Source organism: Dromiciops gliroides, chromosome 2 (assembly GCF_019393635.1).
Source record: "Dromiciops gliroides isolate mDroGli1 chromosome 2, mDroGli1.pri, whole genome shotgun sequence".
Lineage (NCBI taxonomy): Eukaryota > Metazoa > Chordata > Mammalia > Microbiotheria > Microbiotheriidae > Dromiciops > Dromiciops gliroides.
The window spans coordinates 406,057,765-406,078,028 of NC_057862.1; the positions used below are offsets into that span (position 1 = coordinate 406,057,765).

Sequence of the window (20,264 nt, forward strand, 5' to 3'; positions counted from 1 at the left end):
TTTCTCTTTCTCAAGGGAAAGGGAAAGGAGGTGGGAGGTGGGAGGTAGAAGGGAAAGAAGGGAGATTTTTGTTTATTAAAAAAAATTATATGCCCAAAGGGCTATAAAGCTGTGCATATACCCTTTGACCCAGCAATACCACTATTAGGTCTTTTTTCCCAAAGAAACCATAAAAAAGGGGAAAGGACCCACATGTACAAAAATAATTTACAGCTGCTCTTTTTCTGGTGGCAAGGAATTGGAAATTGAGGGGATGCCCATCAATTGGGGAATGGCTGAACAAGTTGTGGTATATGAATGTAATGGAATACTATTGTGCTGTAAGAAACAATGAGCAGGAGGAGTTCAGAGAAACCTGGAAGGACTTGTATGAACTGATGATGAGTGAGATGAGCAGAACCAGGAGAACATTGTACACAGAATCATCAACATTATGTGTTGATCGACCATGATAGACTTGATTCTTCTCACCTATCCAACGGTACAAGATAGTTCCAAAGGACTCATGATGGAAAAGGCTCTCCAAATTCAGAAGAAGAAAAAAAAGAACTGTGGCATATGGATGCAGATTGAACCATACTATTTCTCTTGGCTTTGGTGCTGTTGTTTTTCTTTTTTGAGATTTTTCCTTTTTGCTCTGATTCTTCTCTTATAACATGACTAATGCAGAAATATGTTTAATGTTATTGTACATATATAACCTATTTCAGATTACTTGCTGTCTTGGGGAGGGAGGGAGAAAAATTTGAAACTAGAAATCTTATAAAAACAAATGTTGAAAACTATCTCTACATATAACTGGAAAATGATAAAATACTTTTATAATTTTAATTAATTAATTAATTTTTAAAAGAACACACTTCTCTCCCTTTGTAGCAGCAGGGAACTATGAATGTGAAACACTGTATCTACTATCAGATCTTGCTTAGTTTTCGTGAATTTCTTTTTCTCTCTTTTTCTTCTTTGTCATAAGGCATGGCTTTTGGCATGGGGGAGGGTAAGGTACATATTGGGAAACTGATATAAAAACAAAAGGTTTCAATGAAGTTTCAAGAAATATCAGTTAGTATTATGCAGATTACATCAAGCCCAAGAATATACTAGATCCTCCTAAGAGAGACCTATAATCACTCAAAATAGTTCAGGACACTTACTCACACTGGAAAAACCAGTGTATGAAAAAATGCCTATTGTCCACACTATGATATACAGCTGGGTGGATGGCAGTTGGAACTGGTCCTTCCGTACACATATCTTAGACAGACACTATGCAAGAACAATGAGCTGGGCCCAGAATCAAAGAGAAAGAAAGTAAGCTGGCTTGCATTTAGGAAACTGCCTAGTGATTTTTATGACCCCAAGTTTCTCCCTGAAACAAAGGCCCAATTAAAAAAAAAATGCAAGTAATATTCTTTGGAGGGTGTGTGGTACAGTGGATAAAAGGACAACCTTGGAATAAAAATGTCTAGGTTCAAGTTCTGATCCTCATCCATGCTATGTATCTGTCTCATTCCTCTCCAGGCTGCACTCCAGATTTTCTTTACCATGCCCCTTTGCCAGATACCTTTGGTGTGCCTTCCTACCTTTTCAGCTTCCTTTGATGGCAGTTTTCCCCCATTAGAATGTAAGATCCTGGGGGCAGCTAGGTGGCGCAGTGGATAAAGCACCGGCCCTGAATTCAGGAGGACCTGAGTTCAAATCCGGCCTCAGACACTTGACACTTACTAGCTGTGTGACCCTCGGCAAGTCACTTAACCTTCATTGCAAGGTCCTTGAGGGTAGGGACTGTCTTTCTTCTTGTATTTGTATTTCCAGTGATTAGTACTGTGCAAAGCACTTGATGCTTATTAACTGACTGTGTGACCACCTTGTAACGATTGGAATGACGCCACCTGCTGGAGACTTACTGTAGAAGAGTTCTGCCCATGAAGCGAAGGTCTTTGAGGGCAAGACCAGGAGTCTTTTCTTTGGCGGGAGGAAGTGACGCGGACTAGTGGGAGGAGGAAGGAAGAGAATGGCGCTGACTCTGGGGCTTTTTTTCCTGAGGACTCTGGTGGAGAGCGGAGCTAGAAATGTGCTCTCCCTTTAATAGATAGGAATCTAGGCCTTTTTCTCTCTCTTTACCAAATTCTTATTCTCCTTAATAAATGCTTAAAAGTCTAACTCTTGCTAAAGCTTATAATTTATTGGCGACCACTCATTAGATATTTTAGACAGTTTAGCTAGAATTTTAACCCTTAACAACCTCCAAGTAACTTAACCTCCCTGGGCTCCCAGATAATCATCTAAGTCTAAGTTATGGAAAAGTTGCTCCACTGCATTAATGAAGGCAGTTTCTACTATGGAGCCTTATTAGGTACATCACCTTACTTTCCATTCTTTACTATTTACAACTAACATCTTCCTTTGATTCTTTGTAGTGGTTCAGGGATAACTCTTATTTCCCAAGAACAATACCAATTAATCCCAAGTTATGAAGGATTTATAGAAGGGCATAAACAAGAATCACACAGAATGAGAGAAGGCAGAGACACTACTGAGGTGTCCACTAGTAGATGGACCACCCTGGTGTATAAGGCACTAGACTTGGAGTCTGGAAGTCAGGGTTGAAATCCTACCTCAGCAGGCTTCAGAAAAACCTGGAAAGACTTAAGTGGACTGATGCTGAGTGAAGTGAGCAGAACCAGGAGAGCACTGTACACAGCAATAGCAACATTATGTGATGATTGGCTGTGATAGACTTAGCTCTTCTCAGTAATACAATGATCCAAGACAATTCCAAAGGACCCATGATGAAAAATGTTCTCCACATCCAGAAAAAAGAACTGTGGAATCTGAATGCAGATTGAACCATGCTATTTTTACTTTTTTGTTGTTTTTTTCTTTTTTGAGTTTTTTTCACTTTTGTTTTGTGATGTGGGTCTGGTCTAACTCAGAGGTTTTCTCCTTGAGAAGCTAAACTGAAGGATGGACACACCAAAGAAGCAGGGGGGAGATAAGCATGCTGGGGACAAAAATAGCTTCAGAAGTCAGAACTACCACCCTTCATTCAAGCTTTCCCCACCCAAAAAGGGAACTTTCCACTGTCAGGTGATCACCCCATCTGTCCTCTATAAAAGTTTTGGCCCTTCTTCCACATGAGGAGAAAGATGTCTCTAAGGCATCTTCTCCCCATGACTTCCCTCTCGATCACTTTCTCCAGCACCCAAGTAAAAGACCATCTTGATTCTAATTGCACTGTGTGTGAGAGTTGGAATTCTTTAAAGAGGAATACCTAAGGACCCCCACCACCTATTTCCCCTGTGACATTCTGATTCTTCTTTCACAACATGACTAATGTGGAAATATATTTAATGCGATTGTACAAATATAACCTATATCAGATTGCTTGCCAACTTAGGGAGGGGGGAGGGAAGGGAAGGAGGGAGAAAAATTTGGAACTCAAAATCTTATAAAAATGAGTGTTGAAAACCATCTTTACATGTAACTGGGGGAAAAATACTACTGATACTGAAAAAAAAAAAAAAGAAAGAAAGAAATCCTGCCTCAGACACTAGCTGAGAATGTCACTTAATTTCTCTGGGGTCAGTTTCTTCATGTGTAAAATAAGAAGGCTGGACTTGGAAGCTGCACTTCTAAGGTCATTTCTAGTTCCAAATATGTGACTCTCTGAAGATCATAAATCTCCATGGAGCAGCAGCTCAAATTTATATAGGACTTTCAGATTTAAAGACCATTTTTCCATAATATCACTATGAATTAGGAAGTAAAAATATTATTTCTATTTTATAGAAAGGAAACTTCATGAAATTCAGAGAAATTAAATGACACGGCCACATTCTCACAGCTAGTGAAAGGCTAAGCCCAGATTCAAATTCAGTCTTTCCACTCACTATATTGTGTTGCCTCTATAATGGGGCAAACAAGGACCCAGGGGGTTAGGAGGATCAGGTCCAAACCCCAGCTTTCTCTCTGCTTCACTGGACCTCAGTTTCTCCATCTACATGTAACAGGGGATTGCCCATTGATCCCAATACTTATGAGCATGTAGCAAGCCACTGATAACAATTCTTCACATGGAAAAGATTGGAGAGCCTGATCTGAGGAGAGTCATTAAGTATAATGGAAACACCTGGAGCATGCATAGATGCTCTGTAAGTGGTCCTAGCCAGCTAACTACATGTAAGTAGGAGTCTCTTTGATTAGTGGTACCTGAACAGCTATAACTCGAATATGCATTCAAAAGGCACCCCACAACCAGTATCTCTTCCTTCTCTTGGTTTGCCTACTTCTACAATGAAGGGCTGCTAGGTGGAACAGTAGATAGAACACTGGCCCTGGAGTCAAGAAGACCTGAGTTCAAATCTCACCCCAGACTTTTACTAGCTGTGTGACCCTAGGCAAGTCACTTAACCCCAATTGCCTTAAACATCTGGGGCCTTCTCCAGTTGTCCTGATATATATCTTGCCACTGGACCCATTAGGCTCTAGAGGACAGAGTGAAGTTGGTGACTTTGCAAAGCCCTCCCTCCCTTAAATCCAGTTCAGTGCAAGTCATGGGATCACAACAATGTCATGGTCCTCTCTGAGTACAAAGGACAAACAGCAACAACTTCTCTAATGAGAAAAGGTGATGTTGTAAGAGGAGAGGCTTTGTGCCCTGCCCATCCAAGGCCAACGTGGAGGCCATGAGTACAGGCCTCAGTTCTTGGTCTTGGTGTTCTTGCATTTTAGGAGAAGGAAACTGGAGGCTATGACCTTGTATATTTCTAAAGGTCAGGAGAGCAAGCCACCCAAGATCTGGGATGAGTCCTTGTCATGGTTTCAGTCAGCTGGTCCTGCATTGAGGCCATAAAACATGCCATTTTCAGAAGCCAATCCTGCAGTAGTGGAGATAAGGATTCATTCAGCAGCTACGCTGCATCTGGATGTAAATTAGTAGATCTAATCTTAAGTAAAAACCATCTTACCTCTAAGCCCATTCTCCTCAAAAACCAATGTGATATGAGAGAGTCCCTGAAATGAGTATGTGTTAGTGGGAAGAGGGAAGAGAATGCTTGTATTACTTTTTATGCTATATTTAAGCTAATGGATGTTAATTGGTTGAACAGAACTGAGGTGCTACCAATGGCAGCTAACAGTGGGGAGACCATACCAAAATAAGAATTCAAGTTGATGACATTAGAGGAGAGACCCTTAGCCCCTCAGGGGTACCCCTAGAACCTTGAGGGAGAGATATAGCTGGCTTGGCCCTAGGATAGTAACCCCAGAGAATCCCTAATACATTGAGAGAAAAGTCTTACCTCTCACCCTCACAAAGAGTAATGAAAGCTCTGTGAAAAATACGATTGTGAAATGTTCTGAGTCACAGCGAAATGCCCTCATAAAAAGCCAATCTGGGGACAGCTAGGTGGCGCAGTGGATAGAGCACCAGCCCTGGATTCAGGAGAATCTTAGTTCAAATCCAGCCTCAGATACTTGACACTTACTAGCTGTGGGACCCTGGGCAAGTCACTTAACCCCAATTGCCCTGCAAAAAAAAAAAAAAAAAAAGCCAGTCTGTATAGTGGGACAGAGCAGAGTTTAGAACCAAAAGACCCAAGTTCAAGTCTTTGCTCTCCCACTAACTAACAGCAAACAAGTTCTAACAATTACTGGTCCTGCGATTGCAAACAAGTCATTTGAGTTCCACTGTTTTCTCTTGGTAAAATGGGAAGGATAACATATTCATGTACATGTATACACATATACAGTGTGTGTATGTGTATGCCCATATACCTTATGTCAGAGGATTATTGTGAGTTAAACACTTAGTCATTTTGTACAAGAAAAATCGAATTAAAAATGAAAGAAAGTGAAAAATATCATGCTTTAGTCTGTGTTCAATCAATGTCAGTTCTTTCTCTGGAGGCGGATAGTATGCTTCATCATTAGTCCTTTGGGATTATCTTGGATCATTGTATTACTGAGAATAGTTAAGTCATTCACAGTTCTTCATCAAACAATATTGCTGTCACTGCGCACAATGTTCTCCTGGTTCTGCTCACTTTACTATACTTTCTAGGCCTTGCTGAAATCATCCTGCTTTTCTTTTCTTATAAAACAATAATATTCCATTACAATCATATACCACAGCTTATTCAGCCATTCCCCAATTGATGGTCATTCCTTTGATTTCCAATTCTCAGCTACCACAAAAAAAGAGCTGCTATAAATATTTTTGTACAAATAGGTCTTTTTCTCTTTTTGTGGGATGTCTTTGGGATATAAACCTAATAGTGGTATTGCTGGATCAAAGGGTATGCACAGTTTTATAGCCTTTTGGGGATAGTTCCAAATTTCTCTCCAGAATGGTTGGATCAGTTCACAACTCCACCAACAGTAGATTAGTGTCCCAGTTTTCCCACATCCCCTCAAATATCCAACATTTTCCTTTTTGTTATATTTGTCACTCTTATAGGTGTGAGGTGGTACCTCAGAGTTGTTTTCATTTGCATTTCTCTGATCAATAGTGATTTAGAGCATTTTTTCATATGACTATAGATAGTTTTGACTTCATTGTCTGAAAACTACCTGTTTATATCCTTTGACCACTTATCAACTGGGGAATGACTTGTATTTTTATAAACTTGACTCAGTTCCATATCCATTTGAGAAATGAAGTCTTTATCAGTGATATTTGTTGCAAAAATTCTTTCCCAGTTTTTTGCTTTCCTTATAATTTTGGTTACATTAGTTTTGTTTGTGTAAAAGCTTTTTAATTTTATATAATCAAAAGTATTTATTTTACATTTTGTAGAGTTAAACACTTTTTAAACTGTACTTTCTACATAAATAGGAGCTAATGATAATATTACTATTAATGCTACTAAAATACAAGTGACAACCTCTGTAGTCAGGCCCAGGGGCTCCCAGAACCCACCACAGAGCTGCCAAATATTGCAATGTAGAATACCACATCCTCTGGAACGTTGTTTTGTGTTTGCCAGTACTTGTCAAGTTCACAACTGTGAGCTCCTTAAGGGCTGCTCTTGGGTCTTCTGTTTCTATTTTCCCCATAGCACCTACCACAAGCCTAGACACTACATAAATAGCTGATGAAATGAATTACTTCCTGCCCCTCCCAAAGGCACCAATGAGACAGGTTTCCCCAACCCCCAGTTTCTAACTACAAATACACCCAGTGGTGCCTTGAAGAATGCACCTTAAAATCCTTCCTTTGAAAAAGACTTCTCAGGGGTCTTGCCCCACAGGGTCTCTGTCACACAACAAATAGAGAATTTCAAAGGAGGAGTGTTTAGCACAGTACAGCAGTGGGGTTGGAGTTAGAGGAAGTGAGTTCAAATTCTACTACCTGTGTAACCCTGAGTTGGTCATTTAATGTCTCTGGGCTTCAGTTTCCAAATATGTAAAATGAAATGGACAAATGATTCCTAAGATTCCTTCTGGCTCTAAACCCATGATCACTATGATCTAGGGAATCACCTTCCAAGTCAAAATGCCATACCAATCTATACCCACCTTAGTGAGTTTCTGGCAATGCTTTGCTAAACATTATGGTTATATATCTATTTGCATTATGGGTACACAGAAAACAGGACCAGTGAAATTCCTAAAAATAAATTCTCTTTATTGCTTCCACTGCCTCCTCACCACACTGTGCCTCCCCCCCCACCCCCCCAATAAGACAGGATCTGCAAACTTTCAAGCCAGAAGGGGCCTTAGAGACCATGTTGTCTCTCTGAGGATCAAAGCTGGAGCTCAGAAAAGCTAAGTGATTTATTTTTTAATTTCTTTTTTTTTTGTGAGGCAATGGGGGTTAAGTGACTTGCCCAGGGTCACACAGCTAGTAAGTGTCAAGTGTCTGAGACAGGATTTGAACTCAGGTACTCCTGAATCCAGGGCCGGTGCTCTATCCACTGCGCCACCTAGCTGCCCCAGCTAAGTGATTTATTTGCCCATGTTCACACACTGAACAGCTTAAGGCTATGATTTGAACCCAAGTCTTCTGAGTGCAAGTCCAGGACTCTTTCTATTATATTGCCCTTAATTTACAAATGATGAAACTGAGACACTCCCAGAGAGGGATTACAGATTTAAAACTGGAATAACCAACATGTCCAAGAGGCCAGATTCAAATCCAAATTCTCTGACTCCAAATTTAGCATTCATTCAGTTGCACCATAGTGGCTTAGACTGAATTCCTTTCCACTTAGTTGAAGAAAGTTGTAGCCTCCTCCTCCTCCGGTCAGTGTCTCTTGTTTCCTAATAACCCGTTTGCTCATTGATTCATCATTTAAGTATCTACTATGTGTAAGATGTTACAAGTAATGTGAAGATTATTATTATTTGTAGAGCACTCTAAAGTTTACAAAGTACTTTTCTTACAACAACTCCATGAGGCAGGAAAAATAGGCATTATTATTCTCCATTTACAGATGACAAAACTGAGATTTAGAGATGTAATACAGTTATTACTGAAGCCAGGGTTATAAACTCAGTTCTCCTAACTTCAATTTTCATGATCTTTCTACTATATCACTCAGCTTTGAAATAAGATGATAGGAATCCCTATTCTCCTAAAGTTTACAGTCTAGTACACCAACAAGTCACAGAGCTGTGACACCATCTTCACTTAGTATCCATCTATAACTCAGTAGCAAGTCTTACAGAGTTGCCTAAGGCTCAGAGAAGTTACTGGCTTGCCCAAGATGCCACAACCCATAAATGTAACAGAGAAGATTTGAACCCAGGTCTTCTTGACTTCAAGTCCAATACTCTATTCCCTGTACCTGGATGCTATTCCTTGTCTGTTGTTTTCAGTGATTTTTCAGTCATGTTTGACTCTATGACCCGATTTCCAATTTTCTTGGCAAAGAAAGTGGAGTGTTTTGCCATGTCCTTCTCCAACTCACTTTACAGAGAGAGGAAACTGAGGCAAACAGGGTTAAATGACTTGCCCAGGGTCACAGAGCCAGCAAGTATCTAAGGCCAGATTAGAACTCAGGAAGATGAGTCTTGCTGATTCCAGGCCAAGTACTCTATCTGCTGTGCCACCTAGCTGTCCTTTCCTGTCTAGGAGGCAGATAAAATACATTAATACATTAAATTAGCAGGAGCTACACAGTCAGAAAATGACGCAGAACTTCAGAGAAGAAAAAGATCCCTTCGAGGGGATCAAGGGAAACTGTTGTCGTGGAAGTGGTATTTGAGCTGGTCCTTAGAAGACAAGGATGAACAGCTTGAAATGTAGAAGAAAGGCATTCCTGGCAAAGGAAGGACACAGTAAGAACAAGGAAGCGCAAGGCTTTGCTGAGGAACAGGCACAGCAATGCGACTGAAGCAAGAGGTTCTGGTAAGGGAACAGAAGGACTTCGCTAAATGTCTGATAGAAAAAGAACCAAATACAGAAAAGGGGAGGACCTCAAAAGCTCCCATTGCCAGCCAGCCAAGGAACCAATGACCAAGAGGACTGGGCACACAGCTGTGACACCAGGACACAAACCCAGCTGTGGCCCCACTTTCCAGAAGGTGTAAAGTGAGGCAGAGTATCATAGCTAATTTTTAAAGTGAGGGTGGGGGAGGGGGAAGGCCAAGGAGAACCTTTGTGCTGTAAAGAATTAATTCTTTACAAAGCTGTTTCCCCTCCTAAACTTATCTGGACCCACCTTCCCCTTCTCTGTGACTCTGCCAAACCGGAAGCTGGAGACACCAAGCCAATGCAGCACAGACTGCTGTACTTCACCCACGGAGAGGTGAACTAAAGTCGGACCAAGACTACTTTATAAAACCATAAGACTTGAGCAAGCCATTTCTCTTCTCTGAAGCTCAGTTTCTTCTACTGTAAAATGAAGAGGTTGGACTAAATGATGACGAGGATCCCTTCCAAATTGAAAACCCATTCAGAAGGGGATGAATTATCACCACACCCCGTCCCCAAATCTCTGAACAGATACTCTCTGCAAAAATGTAAGAATGAAAACTCCTACAGCTGGACAGATGGTGAATTCCCTCAGCTCCAAGGGCTGACTCAGCTCAGAAGCTGGGGCCGTGTCTCCGGACTCCTTACTATTTTTCCATCTGCTGCTCTGGCCTCTGGCCTTCTCTCCTCAAGTTCTCTTCCTTCCCCAGCCCCCCAGTTCCCTGACAGGAGCATCTGGGTACAAGTTCCCTAAGTGTGGGGCACTCATCACCGTGGCAGGCCAAGCCAGGCATAACACTGGGGTTAATTCAGTCAACTTCCTCTGAGATTGATTTGCACACACGCAAGGCACAGAGGGGGCATTCCAATGTGTCGACTCACCTCCAGGCCCTTTGCCTTCATCCAAAATTTCCCTGGCTGGAGGCTTGCTGTCTGATCTCTCTGTTATAAGAGCCTATACACTCCTGGTCAAAGGCGAGACAGATGAAGCCCTGACAGAAGGCAGGGGAATGGATGAGATGACTCCTAAAGGCTCCCTTTGATCGCAAGAACATAGAATTTAGATCTGGAAGTCTCTCCCTCTCTGAGGAAATAACATGTGATTGCTTTGCAAACCATAAAAGCACTATAAAAATGCTAGCTATTTTCAACACATTCTCCACATATCTGCCATATTGATATTCTTAAGACACAGGTAACCATGTCACTCCCTTACTCAACAAACTCTAGTAGCGCCAAACCATCACTTGAATAAATTCCATATTCCTCTCTTTGGAGCTGGATCCAATTTCTCAATGACTTTTTTGTCCATTTATTCATCACTGATTGAACATCTACTATGAGTTAAGTGCTATGTGTGATATAAAGATTGTGAGAATAGCACTTAATAAAAGTCAAGGAAGAGAACTGAAGAGAGCAGCACGTACATTAAGTAAACAATAAAATAAACAAAATAAATGCAACATAAATTTCAGGGGATGGGGCCTTCAGGAAAGGTGCCAGCACTTGAAAATATGATTGTTCCCATTTTATGGATGAGAAAAGTGAGCTAGGAAATGCTAGCTGCACCCAAGGCTCAGGATTTCAAAGAGTAAAGAGGGAAAAGGGAGCACATTCTCAGGGTAGGAGAGAGCTTATGCAAAGACATGGAGATGAGAGAAGGAATTTCATGTGTGGAAAACATTAAGCAGTCCAGTTTGGCTAGAACATAAAAAAGTTTGTGAGGGGGAGTAATTGGGAAATAAATCTGGAAGAAATAGATTGAAACCAGATTGTAAAGTGTTTTAAATGTCAGAGGACTTTGTATTTTGTCCTAGAGGTGCCTGGGAGCCACTGAAGCTTCTTGAGCAGAAAGGGGCATGCACAATCAGATGTGTGCTTCAGGAATGTCCATTTGGTAGCCTAAAGGAGAGTGCATTAGGGAGGGGAGAGACTGGAGTCCAGCAGTCCGATTATGAGGCTATTGCAATATACCTTAGTGGTCATCTTGTCCAAACTCCTCATTTTACAAATTAAGAAACTGAGGCCCAAAAAACGTAAGTGACCAGTAAAGAAAGTTATGGTAAGACTCTGAGGACTATATAAATATGAGTTATTGTGGCAGTTCATTTTGACAGTTCAGGCTACCTTGTGTTTCATATATATACACATATACACACACACATTTATTTATTTATTTATTTACTTACTTACTTACTTATTTAACATACATTCATACAAACATTACTACATAATTCTGTCCCAGGCCAGCCAGACTGAGTTCCTCCAGGACAGGGAGAAGACCGTGTCTTCTCCTTCTACTTCCTCCATAATGTTAGGCAAGCAACAAATTTGCCAAAGCAGGGAGGGGGACACAGATGATGTGCAAGAAATGGACAAAACAGGAGAAAGAAAGCCAAGAAACCACAACTCCAGGGGATGAGTAACACCACTTTTTAGACACCATTACCTGAAAAGATACTTCACTGTCCCAAAATGCATACGTAAACTTTATGTAAATATGTATTTGCTGATACCCCCCTCCCACCTTCCCCCTCAGAAGGGTGACCAGTGCCCAGCAGTTGTGTTTCTAAGTCAGCCTATATATTTTGCACATCATCTGTGTCCCCCTCCCTTCTTTGGCAGATTTGTTTTGTTGCTTGCCTAGCATTATGGAGGAAGTAGAAGGAGAAGATGACATGGTCTTCTCCCTGTCCTGGAAGAACTCATAGGCTGGCTGGCCTGGGACAGAGTTATGTAGTAACATATGTATGTATATAGGTAGGAAGGTAGGTAGGTAGCCTATATATGTGAGCATTTCTAGGAAAGGAACTTAAACGAGGATGTCTTCCTCTTCTTGTCAGTTCTAAAGCAAATACATAAGAACCACTTTCACCTGCTTGTTTTTCTTTAATTGGCTCTTTCTCCAAAGAACTCATGGAGAATGTTACTAACACTTTCTGTGGTGAATTCTGGCTCTTACATGCCACTGGACCCTGTAGGCAAAATCTGGGAAGTAGACTGCCAGTGTGTCTCTCATCAGCTACTCATAAATACATCTAAGGACAGTTTTAGTTGCCAAAAGACAATCAAGCAGCACAATGACCCTCTTTCCAGGTACAAGCAAGCTAATGCCAATTATTCTGTTACAGTACAGGATCTCAAACAACTTGGGGAAAGCCAGATCATCCCTCCATCTTTTTTTGCTTTAAAAAAAAAAAAGAATGTGAGAAAAAACCATGTCAGAACCAAGTTTGTGGTTTTGGAAAGTTAGAAAACTGGTGTGGCTGGAAGAAATAAGGTTGGAGAGAACAGGGGAGCCAGGTTGTAGAATGCCTTGAATGCCAAGTACAGAAGTTTGGACTTAATGTAATTAGAAATAAGAATTATAGTGGGGGGGGGGGCATGCAGCTAGGTGGCTCGGTGTATAAAGCACCAGCCCTGGATTCAGGAGGACCTGAGTTCAAATCCGGCCTCAGACACTTGACACTTACTAGCTGTGTGACACTAGGCAAGTCACAACCCTCAGTGCCCTGCAAAAAAAAAATAATAATTATAGGAATGCAGATTTAAAGCAGGGGCTGTTAGTATACTGGATAGAGCCCTGGACTTGGAGTTAGGAAGAGCTAAATTCAAATCCAACCTCAGACCCTTACTAGCTGTGTGACCCTAGGAAGTCACTTAACCTTGTTTGCCTCTGTTTCCTCATCTGTAAAATGAGCTGGGAAAGGAAATGGCAAACCACTCCAGTATCTTTGCCAAGAAAATCTTAAATGGGGTCACAGTCAGATACAATTGGATACAACTGAAAAACAAAGATTTAAAGCTACAAGAGCGCTCAGAATCTATCTAGTTTATATCATACTGCCTTCCCAGCAAAGACCTTTTATGACAAAGGAACAAATAACTGTCATTCCGTCAAAAAGAGACATGATGGATTTTTAAAAGGTGGCTAAGAACATTGATAACCGTCTCATGGAATACAAGATTCCTGGCTAGGTTCTAGCCCCAGCTGTTTTACTCACTCACCATGTGGCTTGGAGCAAATCACGCCCCTCTCTGGGTCTCAGCTTCTTCTGTAAAGTAAGAAAAGAGGACTAAACTAGATGATTTCTAGGGTCCTTTCTTTCTCTATCATTTTATGATCTACTAGAGGGCTGAGAGTAGGGGTATCTTACTCATTATCCTGTATCCCTCAAGGATAAAGTGCTGTTCTTTGTACACACCAGACACTTAGTAAATGTTCACTTAATCAAATTGCAGACGTCACCTGGGACATGAAAAGAGCCTGGGTTCCTAAGTCCCAAAGACAAGAACAAATTTGAGTCAAGAGAAAGCCACAATCAGAAAACTGATACATTTCAACCAAGTTGAAGCCTACCCAGGGAGAGCCCTGAGCAATGGGGAGGAAGCAATCTAACTTTTTTCAAGGGCTGAAAAGTATTTCTTCATCTCCAAAAAAAGGGCCAGTGTTCTCTGGATGCCTCAGAACGACAAAATCAACTTTACTTTCTTCCACATTCAAGTAGGATCATTCCTACCCAGGACCATCCTACCATATGTTCTTTTTTTTTTTTTTTTGGTGAGGCAATTGGGGTTAAGTGACTTGCCCAGGGTCACACAGCTAGTAAGCGTTAAGTGTCTGAGACCTGATTTGAACTCAGGTCCTCCTGACTCCAGGGCCAGTGTTCTATCCACTGCACCACCTAGCTGCCCCTCATATGTTCTATACAACTACTGATATAACCATCTTTACCCATTTAAGGTGTGGGAGGAGGTACAAGAGACTGGCCAATGGGGGGCTCCCTGTGGGTTGATACCAGTATACTGGGCATGCTCCAAGGACTATACCCCATTGCCTAGTAATTTCCCCCTTGTGTTCATGTGATATTCCATTTAAAATACAACCAAGGAAACCTTTGGCTTGGCTCCCATACATAAGTGAGGAGGAACTTTACAAGGCTAGGGAGGTTCAGGGCTGATAGAGTCTACCGTAATGCTAATTGGCACAATGCTATCTCCTACTCCCCTTCACCACAGTGGTTTAAATGCAGCCCTACACAGTGCCTGACACATACTAAGTGTTAAATAAATGATAGCTGATTGACTAACTGCCCCAAAGAGCCCTACTGGTATATGGCGTAGTAGGAAGAATGTAGGATTATTTAGGAGGCTTGGCTCCCACATTCCCTCTAAAACCTGTATTATGCTCCACTTCCTGAGTTATGGTCCTCATATGTAAATTAGGGCTATAATACTTGTAATAGCCATCTAATGTGGAAAGCCCTTTAAAGACTCTGAAGCACAGAAATCTGAGCAGTTATTATTACCAAAAAGGTCTTCAGAGAAGGAAATCCCACCACCTTCGTCCTTAGCCCACAAGTTCAACTCCTCCCACTTTGAAATCAGGCCCAATGAACTCAGCTTCGGGGAAAAAAATTATCTTTGGCCTCTGAACAGGAGCTAGATGAGTGACTGGAGGCTTCTGATATCTTTATTGTCAATATTTCCTGGTCTGGAGCCAAGAGAAAAAAAAATTTACTTAAGTCTATTTCAGTTACCAACCGTGCCCAGGGCTTTGTACACCAGAAGCCAAGGCTGACTCTCTCTGAGATCAGATATCAAGCTCACCTCCCTCTCAGATAAAAGCAGATACAACCATTCTCTGGCTAAACGGCACTGTTGCAGCAAAACTTGATGAAGTGAATCTACTTCAGATGTGAATTTCTGTGTGTTTGGGGTGAGGAAATTTATATCCAGGGGAGGAAAAAAAAGTGTATTTTTATTCAAGAATCTAACAGCTTGAATTTTACTTTGAGTTATTCATTTAAAGTCTGGAGATCCAGGTTATACAAATTGAAAGGTATAAGTCTCCTCATAAGGACTAGATTTATTATTATTGACACTGATTATTGACTTAATAACCAGCAATTCAGTGAAAGGGCTGTTGTGCCCAGCCCTGTGCCAGGTGCATTGAAAGTCACCAACTAAGGGCTAGATCCTTTTCCTACTGGGGCTCATCATCCAGCTGGGGAAACAAGATGTCCCTGAAACAAAAAAAGAGAACAAGACAAAACATACATAACCCATAGGCTGCCTAACGCTGTAGTTTAGAGAAGATAAACACTTACTGGGAAGAAAAGTTCCACCAGAGTCCTCTACTAACTTTTGTGTGCTGTAAGGACACAAAGGAGCTACTTAACAAGTGTTTGCTTTTATTCAGAGACCAGCATGGGTGGTTTGGAGTCAGGGACCAAGCTGGGCCCATCCAAATCTGGGTTCAGCTACTATTTGCTACCTATGTGATTTGGAGCAAATTATTTATAGATTTTAAGCTTCTTGAGGGCAGACCTTTTAAAAACAAATTTGTATCCCCAGCAGTTAGCACCGTGCCTGGAATAGATATTGGGTGCTTAATAAACTATTGCTGAATTGAACTAAACTTCTCTATGAGGACGTTGATCCAGATGACATCCAATCAGTCAAAAAAGCATTTAATAAGCAGTTTACTATGTATGTTATCAAGCACTGTGCTAAGTCCTGGTAATACAGAGACAAAGTGAAACAAGTCCTGCCCTCAAGAAGCTTATGTTTTGATAGGAGAAACAGCATATTGAATATGCCTAAATGATGAAAAAACAAATACAAAATATTTTCGGGAGGGAGTTTACCAGCAACTGGGAATCAGAGGAATTGGAAAAGACTTCATGTAGAAAGTAGGACTTCAGTTGAGTCTTGTTTTTTTTTTGTTTTTGTTTTTTTTAGTGAGGCAATTGGGGTTAAGTGACTTGCCCAGGGTCACACAGGTAGTAAGTGTTAAGTGTCTGAGGCCGGATTTGAACTCAGGTACTCCTGACTCCAGGGCCGGTACTCTATCCATTGCACCATCTAGCTGCCCCTTCAGTTGAATCTTGAAGGAAATGAAGGCTTCAAAGAGGCATATGGGGGGAGTGAACGAATGCATCCCAGGCACCAGAGACAACTCATGAAAAGGCATCAAGATGAGAAATGGTCATCTCAGCTCCTACCTCAGAATGGAATTTTAATGAAACCCACAGTGGCATTCACTACAATCATCTCACATCTATATAATACTTTTGAATTTATAAAATGCTTCTATCACAGAAACTCTGAGGTGGTGTGATTAGCCCCATTTTACATATGAGGAAACTGGGGCTCAGAGACTTGCTCTCCTATCACAGAAATCAAGTTTTTAAAGTCAGCATTCAAACCCAGGTCAAGTGACTCCAAGTCCAGTGTTCTTTTCACTGTACTATGTTGCAAGACTTCAATAATAAACATTTATTAAGCCCCAAATTTATACAGAGCATTGTGTTCACTGGGATAGGGTACAAAGATTAAATAAAATTGGAGACTATTCTAGGTTGGGAGGGGGGCACCTACGTGGCACAGTGGATAGGAGTATGGCCCTGGAGTCAAAAGGAACCGAGTTAAAATCCAACCTTAGACACCAGTTGTGTGCCCTTGAGCAAGTCATTTAACCTGGTTTGTCTCAGCTCCTCCTCTGTAAAATGAGCTGGAGAAAGAAAAGGCAAATCACTTCAGTTTGCCAAGAAAACCCCAAATGGGGTTACAAAGAGTTAGGCACAACTAAAAAACAAAATTCTAGTTTTTCTCTTGCCTTTCAGGACTACGATGGAGATGGTGCAGGATAAGAAAAGATGAAGAAAAAAATATCTATGTCTCTATGCATCTGGAAGCTTTCCAGGGCTTAAAACCACTGGGCCAAGTTTACAAAGTTCAAGCCAATGCTTACCCTTTGATTGTCCCAAGTGACTAGAATTCAAGTGCTAGGATCTGTCCCATAGCCACCCCTCCTCACCACCCACTTTCCCACCTGGGAAACCTCCTTGCTGAGGCCTTGTTCTCCTGATTAATAAACCCCCTCAACCAGACCTTTCAGGAAGGGCCCCAGCCATACTTCCCCAACTCACAGTGTAGGCTTTTGCTTGCCATATGAACCATCTTACTATGTTTCTGGTCTCCTCCCCACCATCTCCAGCTCCTCTGTATGTTTGCACATCCCTACCAATGGAACGCAAGCTTCTTATGGATAGAACTGTCTGGTTTGCTTGTATTTTATCCCCAGCGCTTAGCACAGAGTCTGGCACATAATATGTGCTTAATAAATAAATGCTTTCTATCTCTGAGGAAATTCCAACCTGAAGTGCTGGCTCATCCAATCCAAAAAGGCAGACACTAGTGTTTACCTCTATTAGGCCAATCCTTATTTGCTGAAGCCTTACTATAGTAAGGTTATGGACTAGCCACAGTTCCTTCCTTCACACTAGGCTAGGTGTAAGGGATTTCTCTGGATCTGTGATTCGATGCAAGTGACATATAAAGTCATATGCAAATGAGCATTTTAAACAGCAGTGAAACAAGGAGTTCACCCTGGTATGACTAGGCACAAGACCAGGACTATCAGGAGGCTTCTCTTATCAGAGTTCTTTATTGATTAAGTGCATTCAAGGTGTAGAGAGGGTAGGAAATCTCTGAAAATCCTAAACAGACTCAGGAAGAATCTCAATGTAGACAGGTAAACCTAGTGTGGCTAGGGCGCTTAGCCAGAGTCACTTCAGAAGCCTCGATGAGAACCCAACCTAATAAATAAAGCTAGCTCATATTTAAATAGCTATTTAAAAGGTTTACAAAATAGTTTCCTCAATAATCCTGTGAAGTAAGCAGCAAAAATATTATTTTACTAATAAGGTAAATGAGGCTCAGAGAAGAAAACCCTAAACCCCACCCTTCATACAAGTGAAAAGGGAGAAAGAGGCTACTTGGATGGATGGAATAGTAAATAATGGGATAATAAGACCATAGTTGACAGGGACCTTAAAAAGGGAGTCAAGGTGACAAACTGCATAGAGTGACTGGCCTGGAGTCAGAAGGACCTGAGTTCAAATGCAACCTCAGACACTTACTAGCTTTGTGACCCTGGACAAGTCACTTAACCCCATTTGCTTCAGTTTCCTTACCGGTAAAATGAGCTGGAGAAGGAAATGACAAACCACTCCCACATCTTTGCCAAGAAAACCCCAATGGCATCACCAAGAGTCAACACTACTGAAGAGGAGAACTTAAAGGTTAGCTAGTTTAACTCCCTCATTTTGCAGAAAAGGAAACTAAGGCATAGATAAGTTAAGTGACAGCCCAAGGCAGAAGGCAGGATTCGAATTCATAACATCTAACTCAAGATTCTGCCCCTCTTTCAATAGCACCACACCTTCCTTCAGGAAAACCAGGCTCAGAAAGGTTATAGCCTTCCTGAAGTCACTCAAACGCCAAGTCTCTTGACTCCAGAACCTTTTATTCTAGCCAGGACACCACCCTTCTTTCTCGTTCCTCCACTCCTCTTTACACCCACACCACCTGAAGTCAATGCCCTGGGGGTTTTTTAGAAGCGGAAGGGGCCCTTGGAAATCATTTAATCCAAATCTCTCGTTTTGCTCATGAAGAAACCGGAGGAGAAAGGATTCGCGCAAAGTCACAGAGCAATTTTGTTGCAGGAACTGAGACTGAAAGTCAGTTTCGCCTGAACCTGCGAGTCCAGCTTATCTCCTCCCAGGGCACCAAGCAGTGCCTGATTCCCAACACAATCTCCCCTAACACCACGCCCTCGGACACGGGCTGGGCGCCTTTCACCACTGCGACTTCCAGCTGGTGAGCCGTCCTCATTTTACCGAGGGAGAAGGGTCCCTGGGACAGCGCCCAAGAAATGTGCCCCCAGACAGAGGCAAGGCTACAGCGGCTGTCTCACTCTCGTCTCCTTCTTCCTCGATGACTTCTCACTTCGCGGTCTGCCCTCGGATTCCAAACGAGGGACTTCATTCCTTTCCCGCCCTTTCGGCCGACCCCGGGCAGCCTCCTTCCCCAAGGGTGATGAACGTCACCTCCCCCACCCCCACTCCCCAGCAACCCACGCACCAAATTCATGGATCCTGGAAGGGAAGGATAAAGTGCTCCTTCAGCCTGGGTCCACAACCAACACACTCCGTCCATTCCCTTCCTGGCCCTAGTTGTCCTGGGGACTAAGAAGAAGGGAGCTGGAGGGCAGAAGGAGCTGGGTGCTGTGGGAGGGTAAAGAGGCAATGGGGGAACCAATACGGAAGGAAGTGAGTAAGGGGGTATCACAGCTGGAATGGGGATTGATAGCACAGCTGGGCTGAAGGGACGAGAGAGAGCTGGCTGGTCGGTCCTGCCTGCCGTCAGACCCTGACCTAGGCTCAGCTCCGGATCCCAAATGTGCCCCCCGCCCCGCCCCGTCCTGGGGCCCCACGGGGGTTCGCCGAACTCACCTGCCGCAGCCACCGCGTTCCGGGCTCGCCCTGGCTCGGCTCAGCTCTGCGCGGAGAAGCGGCTTCGGTCTCAGTACCAAGGGAGCTACGGGGAGGAAAGCGCGTGGCGGAGGAGGGAGCGCTCGCCAGCCCGGTTCTCTCCTCCCCACGGAGCTGCTGCGGGGGCGTGGGGGCGGAAACTCCTCTGCCTCCGCTGTCCCAGCTCACGCAAAGCTGTGGGGCCAGAGGGGTGCAGGCCAAAAGGTCTTGGGCCACAAGACCGGCTGCCGCGGGAGAGCGTGGCCCATCCCCTCTCCCAAACGCGAGTGGGGCGGGGAAGACTCGTGGGCGGTCGGCCTTAGGCGGCTTCTCGCTGGTGGTGGCGGCTTAGAAACCTCCGCAGTCAGGAATCCAGAGGGGTCCCAAGGACTAGCGAGAGTGCAGTGGGCGCGCGAGGGCGGGAGCACATGAACATGCACACACACACAGACACACACACATACATACACCCAAATACACATACCCATACACACACACAAACACATACTCACGTGAACACGTTT

General features: G+C 42.8%; 1 protein-coding gene across 1 annotated transcript in view; it reads right to left on the minus strand.

The window, feature by feature from the left end:
• ADCY7 (adenylate cyclase 7) overlaps positions 1-19,851 on the minus strand; it is a 125,449-nt gene extending 105,598 nt beyond the window's left edge. The window contains exon 1 of the mRNA XM_043990368.1: positions 19,723-19,851. The gene's annotated coding sequence lies outside the window, so the exon portion shown is untranslated. The remainder of the gene's footprint in view (positions 1-19,722) is intronic.
• Between the last annotated feature and the right edge of the window lie 413 nt (positions 19,852-20,264).